This window comes from Phascolarctos cinereus, unplaced genomic scaffold (assembly GCF_003287225.1).
Source record: "Phascolarctos cinereus isolate Bilbo 61053 unplaced genomic scaffold, phaCin_HiC Scaffold_4;HRSCAF=312, whole genome shotgun sequence".
NCBI lineage: Eukaryota > Metazoa > Chordata > Mammalia > Diprotodontia > Phascolarctidae > Phascolarctos > Phascolarctos cinereus.
The window spans coordinates 10,036,179-10,053,452 of NW_027555847.1; the positions used below are offsets into that span (position 1 = coordinate 10,036,179).

General features: G+C 38.2%; 1 long non-coding RNA gene across 1 annotated transcript; it reads left to right on the forward strand.

Moving 5' to 3' along the window:
* The first annotated feature begins 751 nt into the window (after nt 1–751).
* Nucleotides 752–11,716, forward strand: LOC110192982 (uncharacterized). The gene is made up of 3 exons (XR_002320333.2): nt 752–873; nt 10,077–10,270; nt 11,332–11,716. It is a non-coding gene; the product is annotated as an uncharacterized LOC110192982 (long non-coding RNA).
* The last annotated feature ends 5,558 nt before the right edge of the window (nt 11,717–17,274 follow it).

Below are 17,274 nucleotides of genomic sequence, written 5' to 3' on the forward strand. Positions count from 1 at the left end.
TTGGTGTAAAGGAAGAGACTGTTGATTGTTAAATGATGTAAGATATTGCCATTGTTATGGCTGAATATTTTGACACAATATAAGCAGAGAAAACTTTGTTTTTAATAACTATTAAATATATACTAAAAAACCAGCTTTTAGATAGGATTATTGTTTTAGAGAGAAAATTATTTCTAGTCTAGATTTGAGGAGGGATAATACCTTGATTAAGTGGGAAGAATTTAATATTATGAGGAAGCAAGGAGAAATCTTTATTAAAATATAGAGAAATATGAACACAAAGAAAGAGTTTCAAGGGCACCAAAATGATGGAGGATCTGTTGGGAGACTTCATAACTAAAAGTATGATGGGTGTCTGAGCTAGTTTGCGTGTGCATATGTTATGATCAAAAGGGTACAACTTCAGGAAATAAGAAATCATGTGAACATTTAGAGACTGAGGCATAATTTTAAAAGGACTATATTTGATGTTGAAAATTTGGGGTGTTGTGGCCTTTTAAATAAAAACTGAGTGACTGAAGATCTTGTCTTGAGTCAAGCTTGAGATTCTTGCCTTTCATCCGAGGTATGCATGGAAGCAGCAACAGGAGAGGAAGAGGAATCTTGGAGACATAGCAGGGAGGCTGGAAAGCCACTCCTTAGAGCTGCGGTAGAAGCAGTCATATGAGACAAGGCTGAGCGATTTCAGCTGAGTGAGTCCTGATTGGCTGGAGAAAAACTAATTTCATTGGTCCAGAGCTGCAGTGACAGTTACTACTCTTCAGGATCACCTAAAGGCGGAGAAACGGGATCATAAGGGATTATGGTTCTCTGCTGCCATTCCTGCCTTGAAAGGAAGAGCAGAGTGGGCTTTCCAACTGCTTCGGTAAACAGGTGAGCAGGAATCCTGTTTTATGTGCTCTATTCTAATTGGACATCAGAGTATCCGAGTGAGTGAAGAATTGGCAGCCTGAGAAGAGAAGAGATTTTCCCAGCTAAAAAGAAGTGAAAATCCCGAGTCAAGCACTGAGCAGAGAAGCAGTTTCACCTGCTGCAGCTCTTCCTGAATAGACCGATAATACTGGAGCTTGAGTTGCCAGGAGTTGTGAGTTATCCCACGCATGAGTTTTCCTCTCTTATGTATTTCCATGCCAGGTTCCTTTAAGTTTGTGCCCACTCTCCACAGTAGTTATTTAATTCATTGGTAGGAACACATGATGTGGGTTGATACGTATATCGTTACGTATTTTACTATTTATGTATTTCTATGATACATTAGTATCTACAATATTATTATTTCTTTTGCCATATCATTAAGTTAAGGGGTATGTTTGAAATGATGACTTCAGGTAGTAAATCAGCAACTTGCTTTCCCATAACTCCTTTTATGCAGAATTTTCTCACATTTTCTCATCTTTGCTAATTTGATAGGTTTGAAAAGATACTTTAGGGCTGCTTCAATTTAAAATGATCTGATCATTAGTTTTTTTCATTTATATGTGACAGTTTATATTTTGTATTTCTTCTTTTGAAAATTTCATGTATTTTGATTTTGTTTTGAGGAAGTCTCCTTTACCTTATAGAATTGTATCAAATCTCTATAATTTCAGATGTTAGAGATCATTAACATTTAAGATTATAATTAAGTTTGATTTTTTTCTCCATCAAATCTTTTGTATTACTTTTTAAAAGTAGCATTAGATACAAAAAAAAGTTTGTTTTGCTAGAAATACTCTGATTCTCCATCTTTATACAAAGATTAATCCTTGACCCTTCATACTCAGCCTACAATCCTTGATTCTACTTTTACTGTTAAAATTTTATGTTACATTTTCCTTGCCTTGCCCAAGTAAAAATATGTTGTATGACCCTTTTTTTCCATACCAATATCCAACCAAATTGTTTGAATTGGCTTAACCTGTAACACTAAGCTTTCTAGAAATACTAAATCAACTCATCATCCTTTCCTTTCTCTAGTATGCATGTCTGATCACCCTTCATGGGACTAGTCCATCACTATTCTCTCTTTGTTCCCTCAGTGACAGTTGCACAAAGTGGAATATCTAAAAAAAGTATGTATTTTTGCATAATTGTTATAATATATAAACAATGAGTCATTACTTATCCTTTTCACACTGTATGGACTTTAGATTCTTTTGTCTATTGTTTGCATTTGAAATACTTTGATCAGCTCTAGCTTTCTTAAGAGGAATAATTAGAATCATTGATTTTTGCTGACAGTCCATCTTTGCTGCATAAAAAATATACAAAAATATACTCAATTTTTTTCATTATCTCTTATACTTCAGAACAAGCTGTTTTCCTTTGTTTTTGTTATATCTAATTCCACTCTTTTCTCTCAGTTTTAATCATTGATGAGTAGTCTTATATAATTCAAACTGGTGTTCCATAAAATGTGAAATACCCTTTTCCTGCTAGGTTGTAGGACTCATTCTTCAATTCCAAATCTCTGGAGATTAACAACTACATTTTGGGCTGAGTTAAAGTGGGGATTATCAGGAGAAATAAACGCTAGAGATGTGTATGACTTGTCTTCCGATTCCAGTTCTTCCAGGAAATCTCCTTACATGATCTCTTGAAATATTGAATTATGTTTCATCATATTTTTTCTTGGATGCTAATGATTCTTAGATTATCTTACTAAATTCCATATACAAGGTCAATTGTTTTAGTTTGTAAAGATCTCTTTCAATTGTTCTTCCAATTTTGCTACCTTTGAACTTCAGCCTAATATTTTTTGTTGAATCTCAGCTTTTATGTGTTGCTTTTCTGACAACCTCTTTTGAAATAACAGAGACTTAGTAAAGTATTTTTTAGTTCTAAACTATCAATTCTTTTGTCATTTCAAATTGTAGAACTCCAGTTTCCTGCTTTATATCTTGATTTAATTGGTTTATTAAGTTTCTCAACTATGCTGGGAGTTCTTGCAGTAGTTCTATTTTTTTTACATTTATTTGTGTCTTGTAATTATTCTTAAAGTTTATTCCCTTCTCTTTCTTTATTACTATAGTATATCTTCCATTTGCTATATTTGGGTGGAGGAGATTACTCATTACTTCAGACTATTAATTTTTTCAGAAGATTTCTTTTTTATCTTTTATGTTCATTTATTTTATTTGGCCTTCCCACATTCCTTACATTTCTGCTATTTTGGACAAATGAAATTTCCTTTCTCATATTTTAACATTTGTAAGAATCACCTCCAGGATGAGTTCACTAAAGGGGAAATAGGGCAGAATTCTAACTGAAGGCTATGCCACATTCCCTGTATACTTACGATTTCTGCCCAAAGTGGGTTTGTGATGTTTGATGAGATACGCCAACCCCTTTATACTGAATGTTTTTCATATTATAGAGCATATTTCTAGGAATATTCAAGGTCTTCCTCTGAATAATGACCTTTCCATATACATTGCATTCATTGAGTTTCCTTCCAGTGTGAACACTTATGATATTCAGAAATATTTGTTCTCTGTCTTAAGGCTGTCTCACACTCCTTGTCTGTACAAGGTTTCTTTTCATTAGGAATTCTCTGATTTGAATATGAGCTGTGTTTTAATGGGAAAGATTCCTACATTTCTTATATTTCCATAATCCTTTGTCTTTACAGATATTCTGACAGATGTTCCTCTAAAGTCTGTCACCTTTATGGCCTCCCTGTACTGTGTGGGTTTTCTTGTTGAGGAGAAGTACTTTCCCAAAGCCTTCTCCTAGGAAAGGAATTTCCTTGCAGCATCTTGAAATATTTTCTGCAACATTTCATATAATCTTATATAACCTATTTTCTCCAGGAGGACCCTCCCCAAATGTGTGACTCTAGGGAACATCCTCACTGCCTTTTCACTAATGTACCTGTATAATTTAAATCTCTGAAGTAAGCGAGGCAATAGCCTTCCCCAAATGAGACAGACTGTCAAAGGCCCAGAGACCAAATTCATCTTTCCATATTTCTCTTAAATGCAGTTCCGTTGTGGGAGTTTGTATGTTGAATATACTCTTACAGTATAGTTCATGACAATTAAGAAAGAATCTCTCTCTTCAACTACGATGATGATGTGGTGTGCAGTGATATGTCTCCTAAGTTGTGGGTAGTAAAGGATGCTTTATTTTGTCTTCTGGGAATTCTCAAACCACATCCTTCCAATTAAAAATATGCATTGACAACATTTCCAAGCAAGCTGTGGAGTCTTTGGCCCCATACAGTATAAATGCATTCATTATGATTTTTACATTTATGCTACAGATCAAATCCTATTACAGTGAACTGAATAGTTATGATTTTCTATTTCTTGAAATTATTTCAATTCCTTGGCCACATTCCCTTTGTGGTGGTGGTGGTGGTGGTGGTAAGTAGTAGTAGCAGCAGCAGCAGCAGCAGCAGCAGCAGCAGCAGTAGTAGTAGTAGTAGTAGTAGTAGTAGTAGTAGTAGTAGTAGTAGTGTTAGAACAACAAGAACACCAATAAGAAGAACAAGAAGAAGAAGAAGAAATTTGTATTTTATTAGCAATAATAAGAGTGATATTTATATGATGATTCCTAGGACCTATTCTTAATCCTTTACTCTGGTTCACCCATCATATTCAATCATTTATGAAGTCATGTTCATTCTACCTCCACATCATCTCTTTTATCTGTCCTCTTCTGTCCATTCACACCAGAACCCCAATTCAGGTCCTCATCACTTCTTACCTCATCTACTGGAATAGCCTTCCAATTCATCCTTTTGCATTCAGCCTCATCCCTCTCCAATTGATCCTCTACAAGTTGATAGATTTCCTAAATTACAGGTTTGACAACGGCATGCACCTGCTCAAGGAGTTTCAGTGGCTTCTTATTTTCCCTAGAAAAAAGGTAAAAACTTCTCTGTTTGGTGTTCATGGACCTACACAAACTATCTTTTCAAAACTGACCACACATTAATCCCCATCACTCATTCCACAGAGTAGTCCAGCCAGTCTACTTACTTTCCCCTGTACATAATATTCTATTTCCTATCTCAGTGCCTTTGTATAATATGTGTCCCCTGCCATGCCTGTATCTCCAGTACCTATCACATTATAGGGGCTTCATACATTATTGTTGCAATGAATAGAATGGACATGATGTCAGTCTTTAAGTATTTGAAGGGTTGTAACATGAAAATGAGAATCAACTTGTCCTTGGCTAAATGTAAAACACTAGGCAGAGGTCCCCAAAAGGCAGATTTCAACTTGATTTAAGATAAGACTGTCTAGCAATCAAAACTGTTCAGAAATGGAGTGGGTTTCCTTGAATGGTAATGGGAGATCCCCTCAACTGAAAACAGAAGTTTTTGAATTAAGTCTTGGAGACTATGTCTTAAAGGCAATTTATAATTACTAGGTGACTTTTGGGTTCCCTTCCAACTTGGAGAGTCTGTTATTTGGTCCTTGATACTCTACTGAAAGAACTGAACCACATTTATATAGATATTCTCATGATAACTTAAAGCAAAGACATGATGAGGTTTCAACTAAATACAAGGCTAGCTCATGGGTTCCTTGGAGAGGTGAAGAAGGTATTGGAATAGCTGGTTTCCATTGCATACACAAAGGTAACAAGAAATAACCTTTCATGGGACACAGTCACAATGTCTTGCACAGGGACACTTCAGATAGCATGTTGTAAAATATGACTTAAGACAGAAATAAGAGAGTAAATGTCTGTAGACTACTCAGGAGCCTCCCACCTATAGAGCATGCATATTTTCATCATGAAGAGAGTCAGAAGGTACTGGATATGGTAAACACTGAACAACATCACCAAAAGTGAAATTGACTAAATCTTAGCTAGAAACTGATTGGTTTCTGACATGAGAACTATATCAGAAAAAGATATTTCTGTGCAAGCCAAACCACTGGTTTGACTCAAGTAAGAGTCAAAATAAACTTCAAATGAGAACACAGGACAGAGGAGAGAGAGACAATGGGAACAATTCCAATAGCTTCACGCTGACCTCTTCAAAGGAGGTTTAGATGCTAAAGTATGAAAAAGGCAAAGATACCAACCTTGACTTTCATCATTTCTAGTCCAAGTATAACTAATAAAAAGCGATTGTCACAATCAAGAAGGCAATGAGCCTCGAAACCTTCTCAGCCAACACTTGATGTCTTTCCAAGAGGAGCGATAGAATAGCCAAAGGGTATGTAGCTTTAGAGTACAAATTCATTTGTATAGTACTACAGAGGAGAGTGGCACAATATTACAAACAGTGTTGTCTCAAAATAGCAACAATAAAACAAGTGGAAAACAAACAAGCATGCAAAATTCTTGGCATGATACCAACTTAATTGTGTGATCCTGAGAATATTCAGGATAAAAATTCAGAGGACAATAAATTAGCAGAAAGTGGAACACATATCTGTGCTTTTGTGATGACATTTTTTCATGGTCAGCAAAAGTAGAACCACCAGATCTGTGTATTAACATCTGGTTAATACCTAGTGTGTCACATGAGAAAGTTAAAATTGCAAGTAAGAAGACAGCATCAAGAAGAGCAGTAGGCAAGACAAGAACATGTTGAGGAAATTGGTTTTTTTTTCCCTCAGTACTGAAAAACACCAAGGAATTTCTTCTAAGACATCTCAAGGAAGAAGATATCAAAAGAATGAAGAAAAAACATAGAGAATATTATAACCAAATGCAAAAATGAATGCCAAAAAGACATTTAAGAATATCAATAACTACCAATCCATAGACTGACTTTCTCATCTTTATAAATCTTTTTTTAATTAATTTATTTTGAATTATCAACAATCACTTCCACAAGCTTTTGAGTTCTGAATTTTTCTCCCCCTCACTCCTGAGCTCCCTCCCCAAGACATCGCGCAATCTGATATAGGCTATGCATATATATTCCTATTACACATATTTTCACATTAGTTCATCTTTATAAATCTTTGAAAATGATCTCTATGTGTATTGAGGGCATCATTGGTGAAAATATGAGAAAGGAAAGGGTCGGCTTCTGCAAATAATTTTCTGAAGCAGGTCACATCTTTACAGTTATACAGTGGACTAAAAGACACAGAAAAGATAATATCCTACCATGTTTACTGTTTATTTATTACAAAAAGTTATTTGTCTCAATACAGAAGAAGAGAGATTTTAAAGACAGTTTTCGAATAGGATTTATTGATAAATACAGAGTAAATCCTAGCTCTATTCAAGGACTTTCTGGTTATTAACAACATGGGAGAAGAACAGGAACTAGATCTTGGATTTAATCAGTACAGGGAAAGACTGGTGAAGAATCTCTCTCTATCTACCACTGGAGGCACCTTCTCTGCAACTTGAAGTTTTAGAGAGTCCCTACAGTACTAAGAAGTTAAATGACTTATCCAGAATCACACATCTAGTATGTGTCAGAGTTGGGACTTAAACCCAAGTATTCCTGGTTTCAAGTACACCTCTTGATGAAGTAAGTAGCTTTTTGAGACAGCTAGGTGTTGCGGCTCTGGGCCTGGAGTCAGGAAGATCTGAGTTCAAATCCAGCCTTAGATACTTTCTAGCTGTGTGACCCTAGCCAAGTTACTTAATCTCTGTCTTCCTCAATTTTCTCAACTGTAAAATGGGGGTAATAATAGCACCTACCACCTCTCAGGGTTGTTATGAGAATCAAATGAGTTCATATTTGTAAAAAGCACTCAAAACAGTGCCTGGCACACAGTAGATGCTATATAAATACTTGCTCCTCTTTTCTCTCCCCCACCCCCACCTTTATCCACATACCATGTTGCTTGTCAATTAACTTCAAAGCAAAGCATAAACTAAGGAGACATGTGTTCACTATAGTTATTTATTACTGTCATGGAGAATGTCTTGAACAAGGTCCCAATGAGAAGTGGCTTCCTCGTACAGGGTGAATTCTTCCAGTTTGAGGATTCTATTGTATCAATTGCATCAATTGATTGCATCAATTCTGAGGACAATATAAGGCCTTTTCAGGGAGGTCAATGAGTTTGCATAAAGATCAGCCTCACAGTCTAAACTAAATAGATAAAAACACCCTCCAGTTTTGTGGTTAAATAACCATTCCACTGACCTACTGGCCACCAGGACATATGCCTGGGAAGTGCCTGGAGAGGCAGTAAAAGATGGACAATGGGCTTGACCCAGAATTCACTAAGAAGATGGGGGAGTGTAGGAAATGGCATTCCACTTTCAACATTTTCAATTCCAATTCTGTTGTTTCTGATACAAAACAAAAGCAACAAAAAAACTCCCTATCTTTTTAATACATATATTCTGCCAAGGATGCCTTGTATCTACAGTTCTTGGAACACTGCAATCTCCAATGAATCAAAAATCAGATGACTCAGAGAGCAAGGAATTCATAAATGGTAGATGCAAACAGGCTGCACTATATTTCCAATTATGACTTTCATGCAAGAAGTGGATGAAGGACATCAACAAGGAAATGCATTTGTCATGTGTTGAAAATGAGGAATATTAGGTGAATAGTCCAAATGTTTCCACGATATTCATGAAACATATGATGACCTAGAAAGGTCTCTAGTATGTTGAACAGGTTCTCTGTGGAAATTCTGTTGAATGAATGCAGGAAAAAATTCATTAGCTATTTGGTGTTATGCACTGTGCTAAGCACTAAGGATACAGAGATAAAAAAAAAAAAAGACAGTGCTGTCCTCAAAGAGCTTACATTCTAAGTGGAGGAGATAACACATCAAGGGCATTCAGCTGCCAGGCACATGCCCAGGCCTTTAAGTCCTAAAGGTCCAAATGTCAAGGCCCAGGGTTCTCAGATGGGATAGACAAGGCATAGGAGTAAGGCAATGGTGGTCAAATGAAGTCAATTAGTATTTATTAAGTGTTTACTATGTGCCAAGCATTGCTGTAAGTGCTGGGAATACACAGAAAGGTATAAACATGGTTCTTTCTCCTATTAGAATGTAAGATCCTTGAGGGCAAGAAACATAATTTTGCTTTTCTTTAAATCCCCAACACTTAGCACAGGGCCAGGCACATACTATGTGCTTAATAAATAAATACTACATGGACTTAAGAGATCACTTCCAGTTTCTAGGCTTTTAATGACTTAAAGGACATATTTCTGTCTTCCCTGCACTCACCCATACCAATTATTGGAGCAATTCTCTATTTTCTGCCACTGAAAAAAAATTTTAAGTAGAAATCCCCACCCTACCTCCATAAGACCCTGGGTGGGATATCGCCATTGCAATATCCTTCTTTCCATAGCCAGATGCCCTCACTACTGGGCATTTTCCCCATAAAGAATTATAGAATTAAATTAAATAATTAATTTAGTTAATTAAAGAATCATAGAACCACAGATTTAGAGCTGGAAGGGACCCCAGAGGGTAACTAATCCAACGTTTTCATTTTGCAGATAAGGAAACTAAGGCCTGGAAAGGTTAAATGATTCACTCAGGTCACACAACTAGGAGTTTCTTAAAAGGAATTCAAATATTGCCTCTATACTTTCCCACCTGCAAACCCTCATTTTATCCCTATTTCTCTTCCATCTGAAAATTCCTTAATGTGGAAGTATCGAAGTATAACTGAGTCAAAGGAGTCAGAATATTTGCCAGGATGGTCCATTACGGGGGAATCCAATTAAAGCTGTTTCCTTTTCTAGGGTGGGTTTACTGTTCACCCCTGTACAATAACACTTTCCTGTAGGCTACTCACCAGCTCCAAGCAATGTCTTCAGTGTTTGCATGCCAAGTTTCAGCCTGTTGTGAATTAAAACAGCAAAACATTAAACCCCAGTCTTCAGGGGTTTATGTGTCGGAAACCCTAACCAGAGTAGTGCTGCCAGGCACCGCAGTAATCTTATATTCCTGAAATGTAAAATAAAAACTATTATAAAGCCATATTTCCTTCTGATGTCCTTGGCTTTTCAAGATGACCCAAAGAGGCAGAAAGGAGCCAGCTGATTGGGGATGGTTTATGACTGATGAACTGAACCCAAGGGTGAGAGGTTGTTGGTAGGAAATTACTTTTTCCCCTGGGGAAGGGGGCATAAGAAGAACCTTTGGATGTGCCTATTCAGGAAACATTCTTCATTTCCACAGATACAGAGCAGCCCTCACCTCCTTCTCTGCTTCACATTTTGATGACCGGAGAGCCCACAGCCAAATCGCCATCCAAGATACACAATCATCCCCATCGTAAATACGTTTGCTCCCTGTCAAGGGCTCACCCCCTGACACCAATAGGCTTATGAGTGTTTGAAGAGGATTCCAGGAAAGAAACCAACTGTCTTGAGGTGAGATTTCTGGGAAAGATGACACACCATCCAGCTGTCCAGGGGGATGGGAGATGTGTGGGTCCTGCAGCAGAAGCCTGGCTGCAGTGGGCAACTGGCCAGCTCTATCCTCCTAGTCTAGCTTAGGTCTTGCATAAGTGGGGGGGGGGTCTTTTTGTGGACATCTACGCTGCCTGAGTGAGCTGGACTGTGAAATTCCCATGGGAGCAGGCCCAGGGAGCTAAGGAAATGAATTGTTATCCCTATATTAATCTTTAGTTAATCCCCACCACATTCTGGGAAGCAGGGCAGCACTATAATTCAATTCATTCCAACAAACATTTATTAGGTCATTAAGTCCCTACTGTGTGCCAGGCATTGTTGTAGTTCCTAGGAATACAAATACAAAAGTGGAATAGTTCAGGGGCAGCTAGGTGGTGAAGTGGCTAGAGCACCGGCCCTGAAGTCAGGAGGACCCGAGTCTAAATCCAGCCTCAGACCAAACACTTGACACTAGCAGTGTGACCCTGGGCAAGTCACTTAACCCCAATTGCCTTTAAAGAAAAAGTGGAATAGTTTATACCCTCAGGAAGCTTACATTCTAGGGGGGAGGAAATATGAATATTCACACATACACATACAAACACACACATACTATACATGTATGGAATAAAATTCAAGGTAATATATTATCCTGATTGCACACTTAAGGAAAGAAAGAAAAAAAGAAATTTATCAAAGGCAGTGGCAAAGGCAAGATCAATTTAGAACATCCATCGCCTGTTCTTTTGAAGTCACTAATCCCATTAACCTCTCCAGGAAAGAGTGTGGGAAGTACTTCTCTCCCAAGCCTCCCTGCAAATTGGACCACACAAGTGGGTACCCACTCTGAGGTGGATGACCTGACCATTTGGCCTGGAGGGGGTCATATGTGAAATGACTAAACCTAGATACTATCTTTGGACGGCACCTGTCCAAATACAATAGAATAGAGGAACAGAAACATAGCAAAAGGCCAGTTGTTGTTGGGGAGGGTTTATTCTTGTTTCAGATTCTTTTCCTTCTCTTTTCTCCTCACACAGTGGCTAGAACCCAATTAATCAGTCAGAGACTCTCCCTGAATAAGAAGATTGCTGAGGGCTGTGAAATGTCCTGTGAAATCTGAGGAAGCCACCGCGGCCTAAGTCATATCACTGCATCTGGAGCCTAAGAACAAATCTCATCATATGAAACTCACTTCCTTCTCCCCCATGATGGAAGCTCCTTGAGGGCATTTTTTGCCTTTGCATGCCCAGTGGCTGGTGTTATGTGCAGAGGCTAGCCCTGTGCCTGGCACACAGTAGATACGCAATGTATATATACTGGTTGATGTAGCACCTGCATAGAACCTAACCTCTCTGAGAGCAGCGACTCTTTTTCATTTTTGTCTTTATATCTCCAACTGTCTAGCACAATACCTGGCACACAATAGGCATTTAATAAATGCTTGGTTTATTGAACTGAGATGAACTGTCATTCTGTGCTGCCTCACTGGATATAGAGGAGATCAGCTTTCTAATGGTTGCCAAAGGGCTGAGGGCTAGTGTCCTGTGTTCACTAGTCTTACATGTCAGAGGCACTTCAGAAATTTCTGTTGGGTTGAGTTGAATTGAATTTTTGATAGTGTCTTCTATTCAGCATCCTCCTGCTTGACAGGTGGTAATTATCTGGATGCCAGCAAGACTTTCGGCAAAGTCTCCTACAAGTTACCTTATTAATTACTCCTCCCATCTATGAACGTTATAGTCCAAAACAGCCTTCTTAGCCTTCTTCTGCTTCCCATCTCGATGTCCTTTTATTTCTGTGCCTAGTGTTCTAGTGGGTCAGATTCCTAGAATGTGGAAGGTTATATGTCCTCAAGGACCTAGGGGCACCCTGAAGTGGTTAGGGGGAGTTCTTCACTAATGCTCTTATCTCCATCCCCCATTGTAGAGGGTTCTCTCCAATCCTAAGCACCAGTGATTAGTAGCCCAGTATCATTTAACTAATTAATACATTAGCTTTTACAAAATGGCATTTGCTGGGGGGCAGCTAAGTACAATGGATAGAGCTCTGGCCCTGGAGTGAGGAGAACCTGACTTCAGATCCACCCTCAGATACTTGACCCTGTGCAAGTCACTTAACCCCTATTGCCTTGCAAAAAAAAAAAATACATTTGGTGAGAAGACAGAACCAAAACAGAAGGACATACACTACATCCCAACACCTTTGAGCACTCCCACACTCTCCCCTAAACCACTTTGGTCCCTGGTGAAAGTGATCTCAAATTTAGAGTAGTTTCTACAAAACATTTGCCCTCCCTATTAAGTTCATTCCAGATAGAGCATAGTTGATAGACAAGTCCTTTTCTCTTGTAGAAGCTGCCATCTTGGTTGTGGATTCAGTCCACTCCTGGGCTGAGTACCAGTAGCTCCTTGGGGTTGTTCTGGTGGCCCAAATACCGGCCTGGACTCTGGCTCTCAGACTCCTGGTGAGTCATTCTTCTGACTTTTTGAAACTCACAAGGTCACCGCATAGTCTAATCAAGACCCCACCAAAAAGCAGGAAAGAGACACAACAGGAAAGAAAGCAACAGAAGGACCATGAGCTCACAAGGCCTTAGGGCAGAGGCTCAGGTGGGAGATAAAGGCCTGTGGCTTCTCTCACTACCTGAAGCTTCCATCAGTCCTTGGCTCCTCACTCACACATAGCTAGGCAAGAAAGAAGACATTTTGTCCAGTTAATGCCATCATTTTTGGCTCAGCAACCAACTGGAAAATACTTCTTCTTTCTGCTATGTACATAAAGAAATTCATAACCCTCTTACAGAATAAAGATGAGCAGACCAGAAAGATACCTAAGCATGGTCAAGTTCATGTGGGATTGTTTCAGGGTTTCAGCCTGAGCATTGTGTTCCTGTTCATAAGAACTGAACCCTTAGTGGCCAATCTCAGTGCCTTGTATATGTGTGTGTGCATACACACACGTATACACGTATGTATACACATATACACATATGCTTATATGTATGTATATCTACGTGTTGTCTCCCCTGATGAAATGTAAGATTCTTGAAGGCAGGGATTGTTTCATTTTCATCTTTCTATTCCTTACACCTAGCACACTTCCTGGTACATAGTAGGTGCTTAATAAATATTGATTGGGAATTTGAGAATAACTCAGAGAGAAGGCAGGATGATGGTACAACCTATGTACAATCATGTGAGCATTCGTGTCAACCCAGATAAAAGGAGGTCTCTGCTTGACCTTGTCCCATTGGAAAGTTTTATCAGCAACTTACGCAAAGTGCACCACAATAGAGAGCTGGACTCAAAGCCAGAAAGCCCTAGGTTCAACTCTTGCCTGCAACACATCCTTGACTGCGTGACCTGGGCAACTCACAATCTCTACATTCCATAGACAACTCTCTAAGACTGTAGAAGGGTGCCAGCCTGCATTGGCAGAGGCAATTGCCTTATCTAGGAATTCCTCAAACCAGTGGAATACAGGCCCCATCCCTATCCCTATTACAGACAGTAGCAGGAATGCTTATTAAATATGTTGATAACAAAGCAGAGAGAGTTTGTACATCATCTGACAGAATAAAGAGGGGAAAGATTCTAGAATGGTGGGCCAAATCTACATTATGCTAATTAAACTTGACCTTCCTCTATCCAACTTCAGTGAATTCTTTTTGCTTCAGCAACACATGGATTCATCAACTCAGAGACTAAGTGCTTGAGATTTGCATCAGTGGAAAGAGTGACCGCACTGAGAAAATCACGTATCTAAAGAAATGTGATCTTTTAAAAAAAAATTACTACCTTTATGTTAGATTTTTTTAAGTGCACAGAAGCACCTGGTTTAATGGAATTTCATGTGGAAAAGACTCAAAAACTTTAGTGGACTCCAGATTCCAAAGAAGTCAGCCTGAGCTGGCTGACAAATAAAGCTTGTCTAGTCTTTGGCTTTATTAATAGAAGCAGAATGCCCAGAGTGAAGAATGGGAGGAGGGGTGAGGGGACCATCCCACTGTATTCTGTGCCAGCAGGATACAGCCTGAGGATGCCATTTTGTTCTGGAGACTACATTTTTAAAAATAAAATTGTAGCAATCTGTTTTGTTTTGACATCGCCAATATTTCTCAATTTATCCCTCTTCTGCCTTTCCCAGAGAGCCATCTTTTATAACAAAGAACTTCAAAAGAGGAAAAATGAAGTCAAACTGATAAACTGGAAGTCATGAAGAGAAGAGTAACTGGGATCAGTTACAATCAAAACTACAGAGGAGAAAAAAATCAAAGGAACTGAGGCTGTTTAGCTTGGAGATGAGTAAAACACAACTAGGGAGAAATGAGACACTTCAAATATGTGAAGGCAGCTATCATCTGGAAGCCATTTGTAAATTGTTCTGTAGCTGCAGCAAGCAGATCTACAATGAGAAGTATAAATTGCAGAAAGGCATGTTTCAGCTCAATATAAAGAAAGAGAGAGGCAATGTCGAATTCTGAAGACCTGGATTTGGATACTCCAAACCAAGTCAATCTATACACTGATATACTATGACTTCAATGTAAAGGATGGAAAAAAGGAATGGAGGAAGGAAGGGAGAGAGAGAGGGAGGAAGGAAGGAAGGAAGAGAGGAAGGAAGGAAGGAAGGAAGAGAGGAAGGAGGAAGGAAGGAAGGAAGAGAGGAAGGAAGGAAGGAAGGAAGGAAGGAAGGAAGGAAGGAAGGAAGGGGAAGGAAGGAAGGAAGGAAGGAAGAAGAGAGAGAGGAAGAATTTAAGTGCCTGCTATGTGCCAGACACTGTGCTAAACACTTTACAAATACTAGCCCATTTGACCCTCATGACCACCTTGGGAGATAGGTGCTGTTATCTTTATTTTACAGTTAAGGAAACTGAGACAGACCAAGGTGACGTGACCTGCCCAGGGTTACGCAGCTAATGAGTGTCTGAGTCCTGATTTGATCTCAGGCTTTCCTGACTCCAGGCCCAGCACCCTATCTACTTTGATGCCACTGAATTGCACTGGTACCCTCCCCCTAATGTAAAAAGATCTAGAGTATTGACTGCAGAATGTTGTTGAGATCTTCTTTGGAGAAAGCATTACGTGGTATAAAGACAACTGAACTTGGAGTTACAAGATCAGAGTTCAAATTCTGGCTCTGCCATTTACTGGATCTATGCTTTGAAAAAAATGAGTTTTTAATTGGTGTCTTCTATATTTTACAAAATTACAGTTATCTCCAATATCCTGCCCTCTTAGAGAGCCACTGCTATGACAAATAGTGTTTAAAAAAAGAGTCAGCATTGTTGATCAATACATTGAAAAAGTCCTAAAATCTATACAATGCATAATACCTGTGGATTTCTCACCTCCAGGAAAGGTAGGTTGGGGCTGTCCTCTCCTATCTCTTCATTCAAATCCTGTTTGATCTTTACAATTTTGTTATTTACTTTTGATTTTTTGGTGAGTGGTTGTTCTTTCCAACCGTAAAAATGCTATCATAAATATTTTGGTGTATATGGGGTCTTTCTTCTTATCAATGACTTCCTTGGATGATAAAGCCAGTAATAGAATCTCTGGTTGATTGGGTATGGACAGTTTAGTCATTTCAATTATTTAATTCCAAATTGCTTTCCAAAATGGTGGTACCATTTCACAGCTCCACCCACAATGCATTAGTGTGCCTATTGTTCCACAACTCTGCCAACATTGACTATTGCCATATTTTGCCATCTTGGCCAATTTTTAGGTTGTGAGGTGAAACCTCTGATTTGTTTTGATTTTCATAGTTATCATGATTATTATTAGTGATTTGGAGGATTTTCTCTTGTGGTTGTAAATATTTTGCAGTTCTTCTTTTGAGAACTATTCATATCCTTTGATCACTTATCTATTGAAGAATGAGTGTGTGTATGTGTGTATGTGTATATATATACACCCACACAAAGATATATGTATGTATATAAATATACCTACATACTATATACATATATATATTATTTTTAATCTTTATCATTTATAAATTTATAAGTTGTTTATAAATTATAAATATTATGTTATAAATCTTATAAAGATTTTTCCCCCATTCAACTACTTCCCTTCTTATCTAATGTGAATTAATTTTGTCTGTGCAGAAGCTTTTCAGTTTGAGGTAATCAGTTATTTATTTTCCCGTTTGTAATTGCCTCTGTCGCTTGTGTGGCTGAGAATATATCCCCTATCTATATTTGTGAGTGATTCGTGATATTCTTATTCTAATTGTTTTTTATAGTCTGATCTTTAACATTAAGATCTTGCAACATTTAGAATGCATTGTGGAGTGTGGTATAAGCTGTTGGTCTAAGCCTAATTTCGGCCAGGCTGCTTTCCAGTTTTCCCAGAAGATTTTATCAAATGAGGAGTTTTTTCTTAGAATTAAATTAAATTTAAATTATAATTAATTAAAACCAGTTTTAATGACTGCTGCTTTATAATATGGGCAACTAGGTGGTGCTGTGGATAGAGTGCCAGGCCTAGAGTCAGGAACTCATATCTTTCTGAGTTCAAATCTGAGCCTCAAACACTTATTAGCGGTGTGACCCTGGGCAAGTCACTTACCCGTGTTTGCTTCAGTTACCTCATCTGTAAAATGAGTATCTTTGCCAAGAAAACCCCAAATAAGAATCATGAAGAGTCGGACATGATTGAACAACAACAACAGCTTTATAATGTAGTTTGAAGTCTGGAAGTGCTATTCCCCTTTGTCCCTATGTCTTTTTATCATTTTCTTTAACATTCTGGATCTTTTGGGGTTTTTTAAATGAATATTGTTATTATTTTTATCAACTTTTGTAAATTATCCTCTTGGCATGAGAAGTGTAAATTAATTTTAGAAGTATTGTCATTTTAATTACATTGGCATGGCCCAGCCATGAGCATTGTATATTCTTCCAGCTATTTAAATTGTTCTTTATTTCTTTAAGGAAAATTTTGTAACTGAATCTATACAAGTCTTTTGTG